This window comes from Stenella coeruleoalba (assembly GCF_951394435.1).
Source record: "Stenella coeruleoalba genome assembly, chromosome: 16".
NCBI classification, from domain to species: Eukaryota; Metazoa; Chordata; class Mammalia; order Artiodactyla; family Delphinidae; genus Stenella; species Stenella coeruleoalba.
Genome location: NC_137162.1, coordinates 72,278,416 through 72,299,862, shown reverse-complemented (window position 1 = coordinate 72,299,862; position 21,447 = coordinate 72,278,416). Strand labels below are relative to the sequence as shown.

The window sequence follows — 21,447 nt, the reverse complement described above, 5'->3', positions numbered from 1 at the left end:
CTAAGTCTAGTCTCATTAAACTTGGCCTGATTATTCACTTAAATGTAGCAAGAATAGTGATTGACCACGTAAACTTTTAAAAATCTGCTTTGCTGGAACTTTTCATAAGAAATCATAGATTGGACTTTTCAAAAGGCTTCCCCAGGCTAAGACGCCAAGCCAAGCACTCACCATCAGACTCCATCTGGAACACCTACAGGTTGGGTGAATTCCTCTTGTCTTATAGTCCCCAAGATATTCTGAAGTTCCTGAGCTTACCAGGAAGTGACCTTCCTTACTCACCTGGTAAGGCTGCCAGGCACCCTCTAAACAAGGTACCAGGCCGTTTTTTCCAAGGGGCTTTTATTGGCTCCATAAAGTCAACCTTAGTTCCTCAAAACTATCTGGTCATATCTGATTTTTTTTTAACATCTTTATTGGGGTATAATTGCTTTACAATGGTGTGTTAGTTTCTGCTTTATAACAAAGTGAATCAGTTATACATATACATATGTTCCCATATCTCTTCCCTCTTGCGTCTCCCTCCCTCCCACCCTCTCTATCCCACCCCTCCAGGCGGTCACAAAGCACCGAGCCGATATCCCTGTGCCATGCGGCTGCTTCCCACTAGCTATCTACCTTACGTTTGTTAGTGTGTATATGTCCATGACTCACTCTCGCCCTGTCACAGCTCACCCTTCCCCCTCCCCATATCCTCAAATCCGTTCTCCAGTAGGTCTGTGTCTTTATTCCTGTCTTACCCATGGGTTCTTCATTACATTTTTTTCTTCTTAAATTCCATATATATGTGTTAGCATACGGTATTTGTCTTTTTCTTTCTGACATACTTCACTCTGTATGACAGACTCTAGGTCTATCCACCTCATTACAAATAGCTCAATTTCCTTTCTTTTTATGGCTGAGTAATATTCCATTGTATGTATGTGCCACATCTTCTTTATCCATTCATCCGATGATGGGCATTTAGGTTGTTTCCATCTCTGGGCTATTGTATTCTCAAACGTGACATTCCAGTCAAAGCCTTAGTAATATAACCAATGTTTCCAATCGTCTCCTTTTATAAGGAGAACAGATTCTTATTGAACTTATGCAAATAACTATATTGCCGTGAAAATAAGAATATTCAATAAGCTTCTGCATTCTGGACGTATCAGGTAGGGAGAAAAGCTAAATGTTTCAAATCTGTTTACAAAAATGGACTTTACAAAATTACTGGAAGCCATAGATAGCTTAAGAGAAAATGATTTCCTTAAATCTGGAAAAATAGGGAGAAGAGATCAAAATGGTAGAGGGTAGAGGGTGCTGAGCTCACCTCCCCCTAAGAATGCATTAAAATAGATATACACACAGAGACTGATAGCAAGGAAGCAGCTGGGCTGTGTGGTGGCATGGAGACACAGTGCCTGTAATACGATATTTGAATTTCCAATTTTGTCTTGAAAAAATGAGTCAATCTGAGGATGGCTCTACAATCTCCATGGCTGCCAGTGACTTGTCAAAAGGCTCCTGTTCTGCCTCTTTAGAGACAGAGCCCTATGGCCACATGAGACCTTAGCGCTGAGATTAATCTCCCATATTTGGAAGGCAGAAGTGGGCAAATTAAGCAATGTGCATGACTGAGCAGGTTGAATGCCAGAGGCCAAAGAGAAAATGATGTCAGCAAGCAGCAGTGTTTCTTGTCAACCTCTTCCCAGGATCCTGTTCCTTTCAACACACTGTGCGTGTACTTCATGGGATGATTTTTGTAACGTTCATTTATAAAATACACTATACTATTAAAAAATACATCTACATGTGGAGCAATTTTCACTGAAACAAACTGGAGACGGGCAGAAAGACTCCCGTACAGCCAAGGCTGTAAAGGAAGATCCACACGGTGTCACACAGGAGGGGAAGGAAGCAATCAGGCCAAGACCCGTGCCCCTGGCAGGGGACGCATAAGAGAAGGTGGATTACATGAGCTTAGAGGTCCTCCCTGGGCAGTGAGCAGTTCAAACCACATATTAGGCACCCCAGCCCTCGGGAAGACAAGTCCCCTTAGCTGCTTTTGAAAACCAACGGGACTAAAAGGACGGCTGTTAGAAACCTAGACTCCACTCCTGAAGAGTGCCCAAGTGCTTGCCTAATCCCAGGAACAAAGTGGAGGAAGCAGATTCAAATTGCCTGGGACTCAGACCAGTTTCCCATGATCACCCAAGCATGAATACCAGCCCACGCCAAGGGCCCACTCTGGCCCCTCAAGCACAGCTCCCCACTAGGGCAAAGGGTGCCACTGTTAAGAAGAGTGCATAGTTGGGGGGATGCAGCTGGCTTAGACCTGGCACTACAACTGAACAGGGTGAGGGTGGCCATTACTGGCATTTGTAGAGGCAGCAGGTTGAAGGTGGTCTGGAACTCTGAATGGTGTGCCAGGACCCACACAGCACACAAGCAGGACCACACCGAACACATACTCTGGACCCTCTAGCTCCAGCACTGCTCCCCAGTGAGGGAAAAATGCCAACATTGGGAGGGGGAGAGCACACACTTAGAAGCGATGGAAACATCGTGGACCCAAACTCAGTGCTCTGCTCCAGCACCTTGGGACACCCCCCCACCAGCCCCCAATATATTGCTGTCAGCCATTGAGCATAGGAGACGCCTCATCACACCTGGCTCTGGCTCTAGCCCCTCCATCTCCAGCCTACCTCTCACCAAGGTGATGGCTGCCAGCACACCCTGGGGGAAGACATGACCCATGCTCACCTCAGATCCATCTCTCATAACAAAGCCACTGGGCACACACAGACTGCATAGGGTTGCTCCCACACAAGGACACCCCTTCAAGACTGGGACAGGTAACTGTTTCACCTAATTTCATAGAAACTGAGAAAGTTAAACAAAATGAGAAGACAGATGCATTTGTTTCAAATAAAAGAACAAGAAAAAAACACTGAAAAAACAACAAATGAAATGGAGATAAATAATTAGAAGATAAAGAGTTCAAAGCATCAGTAATAAGAATGATAACTGAACTAGGGAAAAGAATAGATGAACCCTGAGAATTTTAACAAGGAACTAGAAAATATTTTTTTAAAAACAAGTCAAAACTGAAGAATACAATAAATTCCCCCTAGTATGTTTTTCACTTCATTAACAGCAGACTAGGTGATACAGAAGAACACATAAATAATTTGGGAGATAGAATACTGGAAATCACCCAATGAGAACAGCAAGAGGAAAAACAAGCTCTTTAAAATGAGAATAGTTTAAGGGACCCCTAGGACAACATCAAGCATACTAACATTCACATTATAAGGACCCTCAAAGGAGAAGCGAGAAAGGGGTCAAAAATGTATTTGATGAAATTCTGGCTGAAAACTTCCTGAACCTGATGAAGGAAACAGATATCCAGGCACAGGAAGCACAGAGGGTCCCAGGCAAGATGACCCAAACCGACCCACACCAAGACAAACCATAATTAAAATAGCAAAACTTAAAGAGAGAATTCTATTGTAAAAGCATCGAGAGAAAAACAAAGAATCAGTACAAAGGAACCCCCATAAGGCTATTAGCTGATTTTTCTGCAGAAGCTTTGCAGGCCAAAAAGGAGTGGCATTATATAATTCAAATGCTAAGGGAATTCCCTGGCAGTTCAGTGTTTAGGACTCTGCACTTCCACTGCAAGGGGCACGATTCGATCCCTGTTTGGGGAACTAGGATCCCGCAAGCTGCAGGGCATGGCCAAAATTAAAAAATGCTAAGAGGGGAAAACCTGTAACCTAGGATACTCTACCCGGCAAGACTATCATTTAGAATTGAAGGAGAGATAAAGAGCTTCTCAGTCAATCAAAAACTAACAGTTCACCATTACTAAACAGACCCTAAAAGAAATGTTAGAGGGTCATCTCTAAGTGGAAAGGAAAAAGCTACTACAAGAATAATTCCTCAGAAAGGAAAAATCCCGCTAATTAAGGGAAATATACAGTAAAGGCTGTGGATCAACCACTTAAGCTAGCACTAAGATTAAACGTCAAAAACTATAAAATCAACTATAACTACAATAAACACTTAAAAGATAAACATGAAGATGTAAAATGAGATCAAAACCACAAAATGTGGGAAAAAAGAGTAAAAGATATATAAATCTTTTAAAATGTGTTTGAACTTAAATGTTAGTTTAAAACAAGTAGATATATTTACAGGTCAACATATATGAACCTCACGGTAACCACAAATCAAAAAACTATAATAGATACACAAAAAACAGAGAGAAAGCATACCACTGAAGAAAAACAAAAACAAACAAACAAAACCACAGGGAAGAAGTTAAAAGAAGAACAGAGAAGAACTACAAAAACAACCAGAAAACAACAAAATGGCACTAAGTACATACCTATCAGTAATCACTTTACACGTCAATGAACTAAATGCTCCAGTCAAGACACTGCATGGGTGATTGGATAAAAACAAAAAAATAAAAAAAATTTAAAAAGAAAACAAAAGAAAAACACCAGACTGAACTATATACTTCCTACAAGACACTCACTTCATACCTAAAGACATACCCAAGCTAGGTACTTCCCTGGTGGGGCAGTGGTTAAGAATCCGTCTGCCAACGCAGGGGACATGGGTTTGAGGCCTGGTCCGGAAAGAGCCCACATGCCGTGGAGCAGCTAAGCCCATGAGCCACAACTACTGAGCCTGTGCTCTAGAGTCCATGTGCCACAACTACTGAGCCCACATGCTGCAACTACTGAAGCCCATGTGCCTAGAGCCCATGCTCCACAACAAGAGAAGCCACTGCAATGAGAAGCCCACACCCCGCAACGAAGAGGAGCCCCCGCTCACCGCAAATTGAGAGAGCCCATGTGCAGCAACAAAGACCCAAAGCAGCTGAAAATAAAATTAAATAAATTTATAAAAAAGAGAAAAAAAAAGACATACACAGGCTAAAAATGAGAGGATGGAAAAAGATATTTCATGCAAATGGAAACGACAAGGCAGGGGTAACAATACTCATATCAGACAAAATACACTTTAAAATAAAGTCTATAAAAAAAGACAAAAAGGGCCTTATATAATGATAAAGGGATCAATACAAGAAGAGTATACCACACTTGTCAACATATATGCACCCAATACAGGAGTACCTAAATATATAAAGCAAATATTAACAGATATAAAGGGAGAAACTGACAGTAATACAATAACAGTAGGGGACTTCAACACCTCACTTACATCAGTGGACAGATCATCCAGACAAAAAGGCAACAGTGGTCTTAAATGACATATTAGACCAACTGGAGCTGATTTATATACATATAAATACACACACACACACACACACACACACACACACACACACACAGAGAGAGAGAGAGAGAGAGAGAGAGAGAGAGAGAACATTCCATCCCAAAACAGCAGAATACATGTTCTTTTCAAGTGCTTATGGAATGTCCTCCAGGATAGATCACAGGCTAGGCCACAAAACAATTCTCAACAAATGTAAAAGGATAAAAATTATAGCAAGCACTTTTTCAGTATGAAACTAGAAATCAATTACAGGAAGAAGAATGGGAAAAGCACAAACACATGGAGACTAAACAACAGACTACTAAAAAGCAATAGTCAATGAAGAAATCAAAGGAGAAATTAGAAAAATACCTTGAGACAAATGAATATGTAAATGCAACTTTCTAATATCTATGGGATACAGCAAAAGCAGTTCTAAGAGAGAAGTTGATAGCAATATATGCCTTCCTCAAGAAACAAGAGGGCTTCCCTGGTGGTACAGTGGTTGAGAATCTGCCTGCCAATGCAGGGGACACGGGTTCGAGCCCTGGTCTGGGAAGATCCCACGTGCCACAGAGCGGCTGGGCCCGTGAGCCACAACTACTGAGCCTGCGCATCTGGAGCTTGTGCTCCGCAACAAGAGAGGCCGCGACAATGAGAGGCCTGCGCACCATGATGAAGAGTGGCTCCTGCTCACTGCAACTAGAGAAAGCCCATGCACAGAAATGAAGACCCAACACAGCCAAAAATAAATAAATTAATTAAATTTTTTAAAAATTGGATCATATATAAAAAAGAAAAAGAAACTAGAAAAATCTCCAACAACGTAACTGATTATCTGAATGAATTAGGAAAAAAGAACAAAGGCCAAAGTCAGAAGGAAGGAAATAATAAAGGTTAGAGAGAAAATAAATAAAATACAGACAAAAAAAAAATAGAAAAAAAAAACAATGAAACCAAGAGCTGTTTTTTTTAAAAAGATAAACAAAATTGATAAATTCTTAGCCAGGCTCATCAAGAAGAAAGAGAACTAAGAAAAGAAATAACAAATGAAAGAGGAGAAACAACAACTGATACCACAGAGATACAAAAAAATCCTAAGAGGGCTTCCCTGGTGGCGCAGTGGTTGAAAGTCCGCCTGCCGTTGCAGGGGACACGGGTTCGTGCCCCGGTCCAGGAGGTTCCCACGTGCCACGGAGCAGCTGGGCCCCTGAGCCATGGCTGCTGAGCCTGTGCGTCCGGAGCCTGTGCTCCACAACGGGAGAGGCCACAACAGTGAGAGGCCCGCGTACAGCAAAAGAAAAAAAAAAATCCTAAGAGAATACCATGAACTGTTATATGCCAACAAATTGGACAATCTAGGAAAAAATGGGCAAATTTCTAGAAACATACAACTTGCCAAGACCGAATCAGGAAGAAAAAGACAATCTGAACAGACTGATCACTGGTAGTGAAATTGAATTTGTAATAAATAAAACTCCCAGCAAACAAGTTCTCCATTGTGACCACTGTAATTCAAGATTATCTTTGGTAAGGTTATCCTACTTGTTCAGCTTTAAAACAAAAGTTTATTCACCTAAGGCCTCACACTGGACCCAGTTCAAGTCAGATGCAGTCTGACCCTGCACCCAGTCCAGTTTCTAAGTTGCAACCAGTCCAATCCAGAGCCAGTCTGACTCCAGCTAGTTTCCAGACTCAGTGCAGAAAGAAAATGCTCAAACACTCTGAAAGCTCATAATGCAAAAACTGTAGAGCTAGGATCCAGGATCCGAGAGGGACTTACCCATGACCTCCAGAGGCAGCAAGTATGTGTCAAGCTCAAGGGACTAAGCAGGTACCCACACCTGTTGCCTGTCACTCCTGGGGGCCAACTGGGGTCTCCTCTGATTCTTTTTCCTGACACCAGAACCACTCAAAGATAAACTGAGGCATATTAAGAGTTTTAAGAGTTTATTTCAGCAAAATTTGATTCCAATCAGTCAGGACCAGACTAGAAGTGGTTAGAAGCACTCCTTAACATAAAGTCTTAAACCTACTTTACAGAACCTAATTCAAGTGGGTCTCTGCAACCAAAGAATCTTATAAATACTTGCTGGTTAACCTTCACACTTGGCTTAGCAAAAAAGACTTTACTCACATGTTAAAGTAACACTTGATTTGACTTCCCAGACTTGTGTAATTTTCTTCTCCCTTACAAGCAACACACTCACACAGACACACACACATGCCCCTATACTACTGCCTGAAGTTTCCAGCAATAATATAGCTTATGCTAGACAAGGAATTTTTTTTCCCATTTAGGAAGGTAACACACTAACTGGATAATTCATTAACAGGGATTTGCTTATATAGTTAAACCTTTTCCTATCTGTTAATACAATAGGAGAACACAGAATAGCAACTTATGGATGGCAGAGTGGTTTAGTGAGGTTAAAGGGAGTTTCAAGACCGGCTGAATTGCCAGACAACCAAAGAAAGGTCCGAGACAGAGGGAGCCTGGTTTTTCTTTGTGGATCAGATATTCCCCCAATCCTCAGAAAAGGCACAGAAGAAAGCATCATTGAACATGAGAACCAGAGGAGACCTCCGAGGTCATCTATTCCACCTCATGCCATGATCAGAAAATGGATACGACAGGCAGGTCACATGAATTGTCTAAAACATACCGTCATAAGAAGAAGCCTCATGAGCAGAATTCAGGTCCATCTGCTTCCCCACCCGAGACCCTCCCCATCGTTCCTCACAATCCTCGTCAAAACCCAGCTCCATTTCACCATCTCATTTAGCCACTGACAAAATTTTATCAAGAGCCCAAAGACCAACATTTTAGAAACAGGGCTTGCTGAAATAACTGTGAGTACCTCATCTATATGAGCACGCTGGTATTTCAAAAGCAAAAGCATGTTGCTTCAGAGACTTATCAAGACTGACAGAGCTTTTGTAATGCCACGTCTCCCAGCCTGACCTATCACAACTGGGGACACCATCCAGGGTCATCTGCAGGGACTGACTTACGTTTACATTTAGATAAAGGATAGTGAACAAAATCAGTCCTTTCTTTTATAGAGTTTTCACTTCTCTAGCTCTGAGCAGAGGTGCTTCTGTCATATCTTTATTTTTAGCTAGAGAGAAAAGGAGATAATGACTGTGAACTTTCTGATTTGAATCTCCCACTCAGTCTCTGCTGATACAATGGGAGTTCTTGGCTTTTATCTCCACTTTCATTTTCTTCTCCTTCATTACTCACAGGATGGTGACTTTCTCCCATGGCTGCTTCCATTTTCCTGCTTCTCTATCTCACTTGTACAACATACAAAGAGACACCCTCACTCTTCTCTGCAATCACAGGTTTTCCAGCAAAGAGGTCCCTAAAACGTTTTCTGAGTGTTTCAAAGGACACTTTCCAGATGACTCTGTGTGATTCATACTGTTAACTATTTCACAGTTCTCATTGTGCCAAGCTTCTCTACCAAAGAATTGTAAGAATAATCCTCCAAACTCTGAGTTTTAACAGCATCATGATAACGCTCATGGTGGATAAACTGCAAAACGTCCGAGGCAAATCCCTTTGAGGAGTCCTAAATAGCATTCAGGAATATTTTCAAGTCTCCCGAAAAACTTTAGTTGAATTTGCAAAGTTGTTCAGTAACTGTCCAAAAGCCTGCAAATACTGGCTAACTGCCTTCTTTGGGTAAAGCTGTACTAGGCGTGCCTCACTTCAGTCTGTTTCTGTGGCAGCTGGCACTCCACAGAACGCAGTCTCAGGTAACTACAATGCTCAGTCTTCATGAAGAGCACCAAACCAAGAGCCTGGAGACCAAGCTCCCAATGTCAGCTTTGGCGACCCACTAGCTGTGTGATCTGGGGGAAGATGTTTAACTGCTCTGGGTCTCGATTTTGTCATTTTCCAAATCATGGGGAATTTTTAAAGTCTCTGAAGTTCCTTCCAGCTGTATAATTCTACACGATGAGACTCAGAAAAGATTTTAGGATCGTATAGGGCATATGAATCAATTATTCCATGCAATAAATGCTTATTGAGGACTCTGTAAAGAAGATTATTAGAAAAGAAACTATGAGAGAACAAATGCCAGGTCAGGACATGTTCCCTGCTCCCCAATGTTCCTCAGTCTAGTGGAGAGAAGGATGGCATAGGAATCATCAGCCGCTATGCTCTGTGTCCCCACTCAACAGAGCATCGTGGGCAGGCAGCACTTGCCCATATCGGGGTCAGCCTGATGCCTCCACTGCTGAGTGCCAGCCTAACCCCCTGATCTGGCCCGTGTGGGCTCAGAAGCCAAGGGGTTGAGGCTCCAGTTGGAAATCATATAGCATAGAGTGACAGAATGTCATCTCCCTGACAGATACTCAAGGACTGCAGAAGATAAAATGATTAATGCATTTGAAAAATTGGCAAAATTGGGAGGGGTGGGGAGAAGAAACTGCATTCCTGATCTGAAATTTAGATGGTCCCTAACTTGTCCAGGAACATGAATAGCCAGGGATGTGACAGCAATGAAGAGGACTCTGACCCAAATTGAGAGGAGGAGGGGGCGGGGGGGAGGGGGAGGGGAGGGGGAGGGGGAGGGGGAGGAGGGGAGGGGGAGGGGAGGGGAGGGGAAAGGGAGGGGGAGGGGAGGAGGGAGGGGAGGGGGAAAGGGAGGGGAGGGGGAAAGGGAGGGGAGGGGGAAAGGGAGGGGAGGGGGAAAGGGAGGGGAGGGGAAAGGGAGGGGGAGGGGAGGAGGGAGGGGAGGGGGAAAGGGAGGGGAGGGGAAAGGGAGGGGGAGGGGAGGAGGGAGGGGAGGGGGAAAGGGAGGGGAGGGGAAAGGGAGGGGGAGGGGGAAGGCATCAATCCCAGAGACATAGAGTACTGTGGAGCGGTAACCAATGATTTGGGTCTGCAGGGAGCTGGTGTCTTTGATCCTGATGCCTACAAGGAGTCTGAGGGTACCCTCAACAAGCACATGACAGGTTTAGTCTCTGTGATAAAGGCTGCTTATGCTTACTGCCAACAGCTGTGTCCTCCCTATGGCACTGGACAGCTGATTGCAGTGACAAGTCCTAGTAGGAGGAGGAGGAAACACATACTGAATAAAGTCAAAGCACAGAGCTGGGCAGCTTGTCACAAAATTGCTAAACGATAAACCCCGGCCAAATCACTGCTGGAGTTGCCTTATATGAGCTATCGGGAAATCCTGGCGCTATCTCCTTGTAGAGAGCAGTTCAGGGACCACACAGAAGTTTCATCTTGCCAAGGTAATCTCCTTTCCAAGCCAAAAGACTGATGTTAACATTCCCGCCATTCTCTAGTCTCTGAAGCCATTAGATCATTGCAGAAAGCATCACATGAATATCTTATGAAACACTGTAGCTTGGATTTGTGTGCTGTTTACCATACCAGGAACAGCCTGCCAGCCACAGCAGCTAAAGCATTCACCTACAATTGAACTTCATGACCTCTGAGAAAATCCTAGCACCACTGGCCTGCATCCTGGATCTCTCCCTGGTTCCTGACCCCCACCCTACTCGTGAATCTGAGATAGAATTGTGTGACACATTTACTATGTTCCTGAAAGGAAAATGGAGAACTTCACTCTTCAGAAGCTTTGGGAATGTCATATAACCTTCTTCAGTGTGTTTTTCCTAACACACAGATGTTCTCTCACGTAATCACAGCACAATTACAGAAAGAGGAATGAGATATAGGGATATATGTATAGCTGGTTCACTTTGTTATACAGCAGAAACTAACACACCATTGTCAAGCAATCATAGTCCAATAAAGACGTTAAAAAATAAAGAAAAGATTACACACACACACACACACACACACACACACACACACGAAAAGGCAAATCTGCTCCTGACACTCCCTTCCAACCTTCTGCTCTTAAGGTAAAGACCCAAATCCTTAACCTGGCCTGCAAGTTAAGCATGACCTAGCCCATCTCTTTCTCCCCTTTTGTCCCTTGTCATTTGCTTTTGATTTACTCCAGCCATACTGGCCGTTCTTGGGTGCAGCAACAGCCTTGTTCCTTCCCACCTTTAGGTTGTGCCTGTGCAATTCTTTCTGCTTCACGCACACATCCACCCATGGCGCCTGCCTTCTTTCTCCTAGCTAAGCTCTGCTTATTGTCCAGGTTTTGGTTTCCTCTTCTGTTTACTGTCATATGCAATCACTTTCTAAAGTGTCTTCACCATCAAATCATGAGCCCCTTAGAAAAGAAATTTCATCTTATGTGTCTGTCCCTGGTCCTCCCAGATCCTAGAACAGTGCTTAGTACTGTTAGATTCTCAAATTATCTCTGTGCGTGAGTGAACTAAAAAGTCTTTCCAGATTGCTAAGCAATGATTATTTACTTAATGTCATTTTCCATGGATTGCAAAACTCCTTGTGATTCAGATTCTGATTTTTTAATTAGATTTTGTGTATCTAGTTTTTTGTATGTGCCCTAAGCATGTAATATGATACATGCTTAGTATCATATTTATTGAACACATGATAGGTGTTCAATAAATATTGAGGAAATGAACTAATAAATATGCATTTATTGAATGCTTAGTATGTACCCAGGCTGCACTAAGCATACTGATGGGTAATGTATCCATGATCCCTGGAAAATTTGAGATCTTGCATTTTTTACATAGAGTATTTTTGAGAATTAAGTCAGTTCGTAAACAATATTTGTTTTGTTTCAGGTTACAATTTTCTGATTGAGGACTTGAAGCAAGAGCAGTATCAGTTAACGATTTTGTGGGGATATACAAATTTGATTTCCATAACTTTAGTACAGATATGGGTTTGGTTCTAACTAGATTAGTCAGGTATCTTGTTTACAAATGAAAAGTAAATCTGGAACTATTTCAGGCAAAAATGAGAAATTATCTAAAAGCCTCAGAGTTCAAGTGCATTGTGAATCTTCAATGAGGACAATATTATTTATAAATTCCCCTACCTTATTTGAACATGAAATTATAATTTGTGGTTGGTATTTTTCCTGAATACTTATTAACAACATGTGAAACAGTGGGTTTCATGTAACACACACTAGGAAATACTATACTAAAGAGGAACCCCTTTATCATTTCTCAACTTCCCACCCACCTTCAGGTCACTGATATGTACTTGGACTGCCTCAAATACTCAAAAAGCAAACCCACCAGATCAGTACGTGATCTCATCCCAGTCTGTGTGAAGGCCAGAAGGAAGGATCAGATCTGGCTAATGTGGAATTTGGCTTCACCTTATTAAGCAGCATGAGGTTGTGATTCCTTTTGTTTATTCTGTTTTGCTGTGCTTTAGGTCATGATAAAGTAACCCCTACTCTATGCATCTGAACAATTTACGTATTAACGATGAATCAGTCTCTTTCAACAAAGGATGGTTTTGACGTATATTAAACATTTACTTTAATTGCGTATTGCTATGGATGCCTGTGTCCCTCCAAAATACTTATGTTGAAATCCTAACCCCCAATGTGATGGCATTTGGAGGCGGGGCCTTTGGGAAGTGATTAGGTCATGAGGGTGGAGCCCTCATGAATGGGATTCCTGTCCTTGTAAAAGAAGCCCCAGAGAGATCCCTCTCCCCTTCTGCCATGTGAAGCTACAGCTAAAATGTGCCATCTATGAACCAGGAAGAGGGTTCTCAACAGACACTGAATCTGCCAGTGCCTTGATCTTGGACCTCCCAGTCACCAGTACTGTGAGAAATAAATTTCTGTTGTCCATAAACCACCCAGTCTATGGTATTTCGTTATAACAGCTCAAATGGACTAAGACACATATGCTTGTAACATCTGAAAAGGATCAGCATTTTGTGCATTTATGGTGCAAGAAAGATAGCATCCAACCTCCCACATAAAACAACTAAAAAATGTACAAATGATAAGAAACAATGGTTCCCAAGACATTCAACACTAGGCAACAAAAGACTGATCCCAACTGTCCCAGTTTACTACTGGAGAAAGTTTTCAGGTCACAGAGCAGAGAGGAGAGACTCAGACAGAGCCCAGCAGTATTTATGAGCTGGGAAAACTGAAGTGGTCTGAGAAGACCACAGCAGCTGCAGTTTGTAAGTCACAGTGCAAGACAGAAGACAGATACACAAAGAGAGAATTCTGAATACTTGAAGAGGGTTGCCCTTAAGTATTTATTGAGTACTGATCAGTGCATGAATGTGGAAAATTATCTGAAGCCAGAGGGAAAAACTACCCAAACGGACGAGAGGGAATCATCTCTTGCATTCACATAGGGCCAGGAATAGTGGCTGTTCCTCGCAGCCAGAGTAGAAAGCTTCATAATCCATGGAGCACTGAGCTTTGCACTCAAAAAGTATAGGTTACTTCGGTTACGAAAAAAATTAACCCTAGAATAAATGCTGCTCTGGTTCCAGCCAAACATCTTAAAAAGCAATACTTAAGAGGATCAAACTATTTTCAACTAACTAAATTGTAGCAAATGTAAAATGCACAATATCTGCATCCAATCAAAAATTACCAGGCATGCAAAGAAGAAGAAAAATATGATCCATAATGAGGAGAAAAATCAATCAATCAAAATGGACCCAGAAGTGATGCAGATGATAGAATTAGCAGACACGGACATTAAAACTGTGATTAGAACTCCATCCATAGATTTAAGAAGCTAGAGGAAACAGTGATAGATAAAGACATGAAAGACATAACAAAAGATCCAAACTGAACTTCTACTGATAAAAACCACAATGTCTGAGATGAAAAATGCAGTGGATAGAATTAAGGACAAACTAGACATTGCAGGGGAAAAAGCCAGAAAAATTGAAGACAGCAATATAAACTATCTAGAATGAAGCCCATAACCAAAAAACGACTAAAAAATAAACAGAGGATCAGTGAATCATGGGAGAGTTTAAAGCCACGTAAAATATGTATAATTGAAGTCCTGAAGGAGCAGAGAGAACAGAAAAATATTTGAAGAAATAATGGGCTGAAATTTTCCCAAATCTGATGAAAGCTATAAACCCACAGACTGAAGAAGCTCATTGAAGTCCAAGAAAATGAAACATGAAGGAAACTACAAGGCACGTCATGAACAAATTACTTAAAACTGTAAGTATTTGGGTACCAAAAAAAACATGCTTCTAAATAACCCATGGGACAAAGAAGAAATAAAAGAAAAATTATGAGCTATTATGAACAGAATTAAAATGAAATCAACAGGCTTCCCTGGTGGCACAGTGGTTGAGAATCTGCCTGCCAATGCAGGGGACACAAGTTCAAGCCCTGGTCTGGGAAGATCCCACATGCCGCGGAGCAACTAGGCCCGTGAGCCGCAACTACTGAGCCTGCGCGTCTGGAGCCTGTGCTCTGCAACAAGAGAGGCCACAATAGTGAGAGGCCCGCGCACCACAATGAAGAGTGGCCCCCGCTTGCCACAAGTAGAGATAGCCCTCGCATATAAAAGAAGACCCAACACAGCCATAAACAAATAAATAAATAAATAAATAAATATTTTTTTAAAAAAATGAAATCAACATATCAAAATATGTGAGAAGCAGATAAAATAGTACTTAGGAAATTTATAGCACTAAATGCCTATATTAGAAAAGAAGCTTTCAAATAAAAAACCTCAGCTTCCACCTTAAAAAACAGTAATAGAAGAGCAAATAAAACTCAAATAGAAGAAATAAAATAATAAAAATGAGAACATAAATCAATGAAATAGAAAACAATCACAATAGGGAAACTTAATGAAACCAAAAGGTTGTTATCTGAGAAGATCAATAAAACTGATAAATGTCTAACCAAAGCGATCAGGAAAAAAGTAGAGAAGACACAAATCACCAATATCAGAAATGGGAAAGGTGATATCACTCAGATTCTACAGATACTAAAGGAATAATAAGGAAATAATATGAATAGCTTTATGCCAGGAAATCTAACAACTTAGATGAAACTGACAAGTTCCTTGAAAGACAAGTTACCGAAGGTGACTCAAGAAGAATTATACAGTGTTGGATGTCAATTATATCTTAATAAAACTGGAGGGAAAAATGTGAAAAAATAATTAGGTTACCTAAATTGTCCTATATCCAGTAAATATATTGAATTTGCAGTTAGAAAACATTCTAATAAGAAAACTATAGGCCCAGAGGGCTTCACCAGTAAATTCCCCAAAGGAAGAGAGAATACCAATTTTACACAAACTCTTTCAGAAAATCACAGAGGAGGGAACACTTCTCAACTCACTCTTTGAAGACACTATTACTCTGATACCAAAACTGAACAGAGACATTACAAGAAGTAAAACTATGGACCAATATCCTTCACCAAATTGAATCCAACAATATACTGAGAATACCTCATAATTAAGTGGGGTTAGTCAGCATAAGTTTTGAAAATCAACGAAAATCACAACATGAAGTCTAAAAAGAGAAAAATCATACAATCACTTCAATTGAAGCACAAAAGCATTTGACAAGACCCAACATCTATTCTTCATTAAAACTTTCAACAAACTAGGAACAGAAAAGAATTTCCTCAGGCTAAAAAAGAGGGCATTTTTGAAAACCCTGCAGTTAACATCACACTTAACAGTGAAAGACTGAATGTTTTCCCCCTAAAATTCAAAACAAGGCAAGAGTGTTCATTCTCAATGCTTCTGTTCAGCACTGTACTGGAGATCCCAGCCAGCACAATAAGGCAAGAAAAAGCAATAGAAGGCAGCCAAATTGTAAATGAAGAAATGTAATTCTCTTTATTCACGGACATACGTTGTCTACATAGAAAAATTTGGTGGAAACTACAAAAAATGTAGTAGCACTAATGAGTGAATTTAGTAAGATTCCAAGATTCAAGGCAATATAGAAATATCAATTGTATTTCTATATACCAGTAACAACCTAAAATTAAAAAATTTAAATATACATTCACAATAACATGAAAAAATGTGCAATACTTAGGAATAAATCTGACAAAGGATGTTCAAGATCTTATCCTGAAAACCACAAAACACTGCTGAAATAAATTAGAACACCCTAAATAAATTCAGAAATATACCAATCTGTAGGGACAAAAAATAGGTCAGTGGTGGGTGGCGGAGGTGGGTAGGAGTAGAAGAGAGGAATTACCAAGGGACAAAGGGAAACTTTTGGAGATAATATTCATTATCTTGAGGTTGTGATAGTTTCACAGGTATAACATTTGTTAACACTGATTAAATTCTACACTTTAAATATGTTGTTCATTATATGTCAATTATCCTGCAATAAAGCTAGAAAAAAAGATCAGTTCAGAACATACCACTAACTCAGACTGACTGTGGAAATTAGGAAAGTCCCATATAGTACTAAGAATTAAGTCAGGATGCTCCTAATACGTGGAAATATAGAAAAAAAAACCCATAAGGTTATTATTTTTTTTTCTGTACGTTTTTCTTCTTATTCCATTTCTATGTTCAGTCTGCTTTCTTGGTCTTAAAGGAAATCAAATAACAGCAATGGAGATAATTAAAATAATGACAAAGAAAAGAAAGGGATTATTTAGACTGAAGCAGAATCTCAGCATTATTTTGCTGAGCATGTTGTATACGGAGCATTATCTAGTCAGAGGGGAATGATCATCTGTCATCTGTTCTCTAGCCTCTCAAAGGAAAAGAGACCTGTTTTCACAGAGGTGAAGTGCAAAAAAAAAAACTGCAATAAAATGATGGGGGTTTTTTTGTGCAGGGGTGGATGCCCATGACAGCAATTAATTTACAAGCATGAAACACATGATCCTGATGGGAAGCAGAAGAATGGACAACAGGACTCATGTTTCTAGCCTCTGGCTCTTACCTCTTCCATCTTTTATGGTCATGGATTGCAAGCGTGTGGCTTAACACATCTTTTCACATTAGCCAAGAAACGCAACCTGAGGACATTGTCTTTTTATTTAGAATTTGTATTTGCCAAGGCAGACAACTCAACCTCTAGATAATGCTCACTTGGAAAAATCACTCAGGCTAAACCCTAACCCATTTGTTGGTTGATATCACATTTCCTGACCAAAACCAATTTCCTGGGTTGGGGGTGCAGTGGACAGCTGCAGAGCTGTGGCAGCACTTTCTCACTGGTTATTGGGGGTGGAATGGAAGATTTCAGCCACCCTTTCTAGGGATTCCTGTTACATCGTACAAAATAAGACATGTCCTCCGCATCCAGGTTCACCTGTCTAGAACGTACCTCAAAACTCTCTACTACAGAGGTCTTAGATGTTCTCCTGGAACAATCTATCACTGCGTGACAGTTATGTTTTACTCACGTGGCTCATCATCCGTGCCCTCATCTGCTGTGGGATCACATTAGCCAACAACGTCCTCACTTCTCTCAGTGACGATCTCATCTCCCATTGAGTCTGGATCATGACAGTCCCTCATTCATTACTATCTCATCTTTGAAGCTACAGCTGGTATTTTTAAATCCCACCACACAGCTCCTCCAGTCTATTGATTATTTTGAAGATCCACCTGATGGCGTAAGGGAAAGACATGGAATTGGGAATCCAAAGCTACTGCTGCCACTGGCTCAGCAAAGCCCTTCGTTACGAAAGGAGGAGAAGAATCACCTTACTCATCCATCCTGCATAAGCAAATACAGACAGACCAGGAAAAAATAGACCCAAGAGCCTCAGTTCTACTGTTTACTCTTTTCCTTCCTAAACCCTACCTGCTCCCGGCAGCAGATTAAATAGGCTTTTGCCAAAAACGACATCTATATGAATAAACAAGGTCAGCCATCAACTAGCCATACTTAATGTACCAAGTAGAGTGTGGGAGAGGCACATTATCAGGATGGGACTGACCTGACCCCCAGCTTCCTCTCTGGAAGGTCACCCAGCATTTAGAGAATGGCTGATTGCCCAGAAAATTTTGGACAATAGCGCAGTTACCTTAGGAATCACCATGGGGCTGGACTAGACTAAGAACAATTCTGCTTTTCTTTGAGAAACATCTTAGAGTCTGAAAAAGGAACACTTGATAAGAAGCAATGCTCCCGCCCCATTCCCAGGGGACAAGTCAATCTGTGTCAATTTAGAAGATTGAGAATATGAGGTGTCTAGGTAACAATTTGTCCAGGTACATCAGCAAACATTAGTGCTTCTCAGTGACCTACCACTTTCCCCTTAGAATGGCAGGAAGGACCTTTTCAGTCACAGAGACTATGGGCTTCTGAGAAGGCAACAGAACAGTGGCTTTGGAAAGGGGGAAGCTATGAGGCATTGTGACAGGCTTTTTCCTTTCTCCCCAAGCACAGAGCCCTTTCAGGTTTTTCTAAACCTCAATTTCAATGCTGTCAATGGTGGGAAACTAAAGTAGAACTTACTCCCCTCTTCCCTGTCTTACGGGATCCTAAAGAAGAAGGAAGCCAGGTGACAGGTGTTTTATGAATGGGACCTATGCTTAAGTGGGTTAATAATACTGATCTATGTTTGAAAAGAAAACCGAGCCTCAAGCTTTCTTGGGCGTTTTTATCGTAGTCGTTTGGGATCTCTGAAAAAAGTTCCTGGATGGGGCCCGAGGGTGGGTGGGTGATTTTGACAAAAGTGAGGCAGGGAAGCTGCTGAGGAGTGCTATGTTAGAGCTCCCACTAAAAATGGCAGCAGCGGAAGGGGAAAGAGGGGCGCCCAATCCCCCCTCCTTCTTCCCCCATTTTTTACCAAATGCCACAGGAACAGCTGCTACTGAATCACCCACCAAACTCCGCTAAACTGACACTGGGGTGAAGCAGTAAGCAGAGGGTGGAAGGGGTATGCCAACTGGGCATTTCAACTGGGTAGCCAGTATGAAAGAGAAACAAAGTGATGGTCCATTCCCTAATAAGAGATGGAGCTTAAGTCAGGTAGGAGCTAGTCAGAGACTACATCACTGGATTCTGGGGCTGCAAATGGATGGCAAGTCTTGGCTCCTCAAATCTCTAGCCATAAAGACCAACGAGGTTGAATACTGCGTTTGCCACTACTCCGCCTACTTAGCTTTACGTGATACTGCCGAGAAGTAAGTTGGAAGCATTCGAGAGATATTTAAGACTAAGCAGGCTTAGGCCCTCCACAGAAATGTTTAGAGTTTAAGAAACAAAGACTTGGTTGGCCAGCTGCCTGCTTCCTGCCTTCAGAGAAGTCTAAACTTTCGGAACTGGTGATCTTCAAACACTGGGGTGCACAAAAATCATCTGAACACTTTGCTTTCCTTTGTTTCAGGCATGTTCATAAATGCTCATTAAAGCATTTTTAAGAGGTCTGCTTAAAAATACTTATCAGGGCTTCCCTGGTGGCGCAGTGGTTGAGAGTCCGCCTGCCGATTCAGGGGACACGGGTTCGTGCCCCGGTCCGGGAAGATCCCACATGCCGCGGAGCGGCTGAGCCCGTGAGCCATGGCTGCTGGGCCTGCGCGTCCGGAGCCTGTGCTCTGCAACGGGAGAGGCCACAACAGTGAGAGGCCCACGTACCGCAAAAAAAAAAAAACTTATCAAATAATCCCAACATCATCTCCATATTGACATCTATTGATTTTCTTCTCTCATTCAAGTTGATATTTTCCTGGTTCTTTGCATCATGAGTGATTTTTAAAACTTGTAGTCTGAACATTCTGCGTGTTATGTCTTAAGACTCGATCTGTGTTGTTTTCTTTTTCAATTTTTTGGCCACGTTGCATGGCATGCAAGATCTTAGTTCCCTGACCAGGGATCGAACCCATGCCCCCTGCAGTGGAAGACGAAGTCTTAACCACTGGACCACCAGGGAAGTCCCTAGATCTTATTTAAATGTTTTGCTTTAGCTCTTACGCTTAAAAACAGGCCGATGGTGGTAGGAAGGCACTAACTCTCTTCCCCTTTACCACTGGGAGGATATGAAAATCCAGACTTCAGCAGACGTGGCTGGAAATGCAGGTTCCCCCGGGCGGCCTCCACTGAACAGTGGGGTAGGGGTATAGAGAAGGTTGCCTCATCACTGCAGGATGGGTAGGCATCCAGGCTCCCTACCTGGCTTCCTTGAGCACCGCTTCAGCACGGGGGGCGGGGGGAGTACCCACTACTCCAGTCCCGGACGAAGTCTAGGTCCTGCACCCAGCGTTTGCTATGCTTTTGACAAGGTAAGGGTGTGACACAGTTCCTTGCCTGGTGTTTCCCTGGAGTAGGGCCTCCATTGTCAAAAAGTTTCTGTCTTGCTGGGCTGCCTTTCCCAGTCTTTTGACAAGAGAGAGAAAACTTTTCTTGGGACTTTGTACCCACTGAAGTTCCTAGCTTGTGGGCTTTTCTAGCAAGAAGTCTGGGATATATAAGAGGGAAAAAGAAAACCCATCACTGTCATGTCATTCCTTGAATCTTGGGGTCCCTAAACAGTCCACCAGCTTCTCTCCACCTTTCAGAGGAGTAGAAACCAGATTTTCTGATTTGGGGCTCCATTTTGGCCTATTGTAACTCTGGAATTCTTCTGTATTTACAGTTAGCTCCAGCACTCCAAATTTTGCTTTGGGTTAGTGGTTCTCGATCTGGCTACACATTGAAGTTATCTGGAGAGCTTTAAAAAATGCTAATTCCCGAGTTCCTTTCTCCCCCCGGAAATTTCCACCTCTGCTCTAGGTTATGGCATCAGGATTTTACTTAATCTCCCCAGGTGACTGTAATGTGCAGCCAACAATGAGAACCCCTGCTTTCATGTCTAATTTCTACCTCAAACAAGTAACTGTAATCTCTCTCTTCTAAGGAAAAATCCAGTGGATTTTGCTAAGAGCAACAAGGAGAAAGAGCTGTAGGTAATATTGCCTTCTCAGCCCCCGTGTTGCTAAGCCTTTGTCACTATTGTGTGATGATAAGCTGTCACTGCAGGTGGGGTCTCTAAAGCATTCATAGGGATTGAAAGGTTCAGAATTATTAAAATAAGATGTTGAGACAAAGGAGTCATAATGAGTTGGCCACATCTGTCACAAAGTAAGCCTGCACCTGGCCATCAAGGAGGTGGCAGTAGGCAGGGCTGGAGTGCCCTGGCATCTTCCAATTTTGTTACTATATGGATATCTCCTCTGAAATCCCCAATTTCACATTTTTAAGTTACAAAAACAAGAACACAGCGACGATCAGGAGCACAATACTGACCCCAAGTGGAATGAAACCGAAATGGCACTTAACTTCCCTGCACAGATGAGAGCCCCAGGTTC

At 42.0% G+C, this 21,447-nt stretch overlaps 1 long non-coding RNA gene across 7 annotated transcripts in view; it reads right to left on the bottom strand.

Moving 5' to 3' along the window:
* The window catches only part of LOC307175696, a 245,785-nt gene that overhangs the window by 168,535 nt on the left and 55,803 nt on the right, over nucleotides 1-21,447 (bottom strand). The window contains exon 5 of one of the 7 annotated variants that reach the window (XR_013824419.1): nucleotides 17,556-17,760. The exons of the other annotated variants lie outside the window; for them this stretch is intronic. This is a non-coding gene — a long non-coding RNA (uncharacterized lncRNA). The remainder of the gene's footprint in view (nucleotides 1-17,555; nucleotides 17,761-21,447) is intronic. 7 annotated transcript variants of the gene reach the window in all.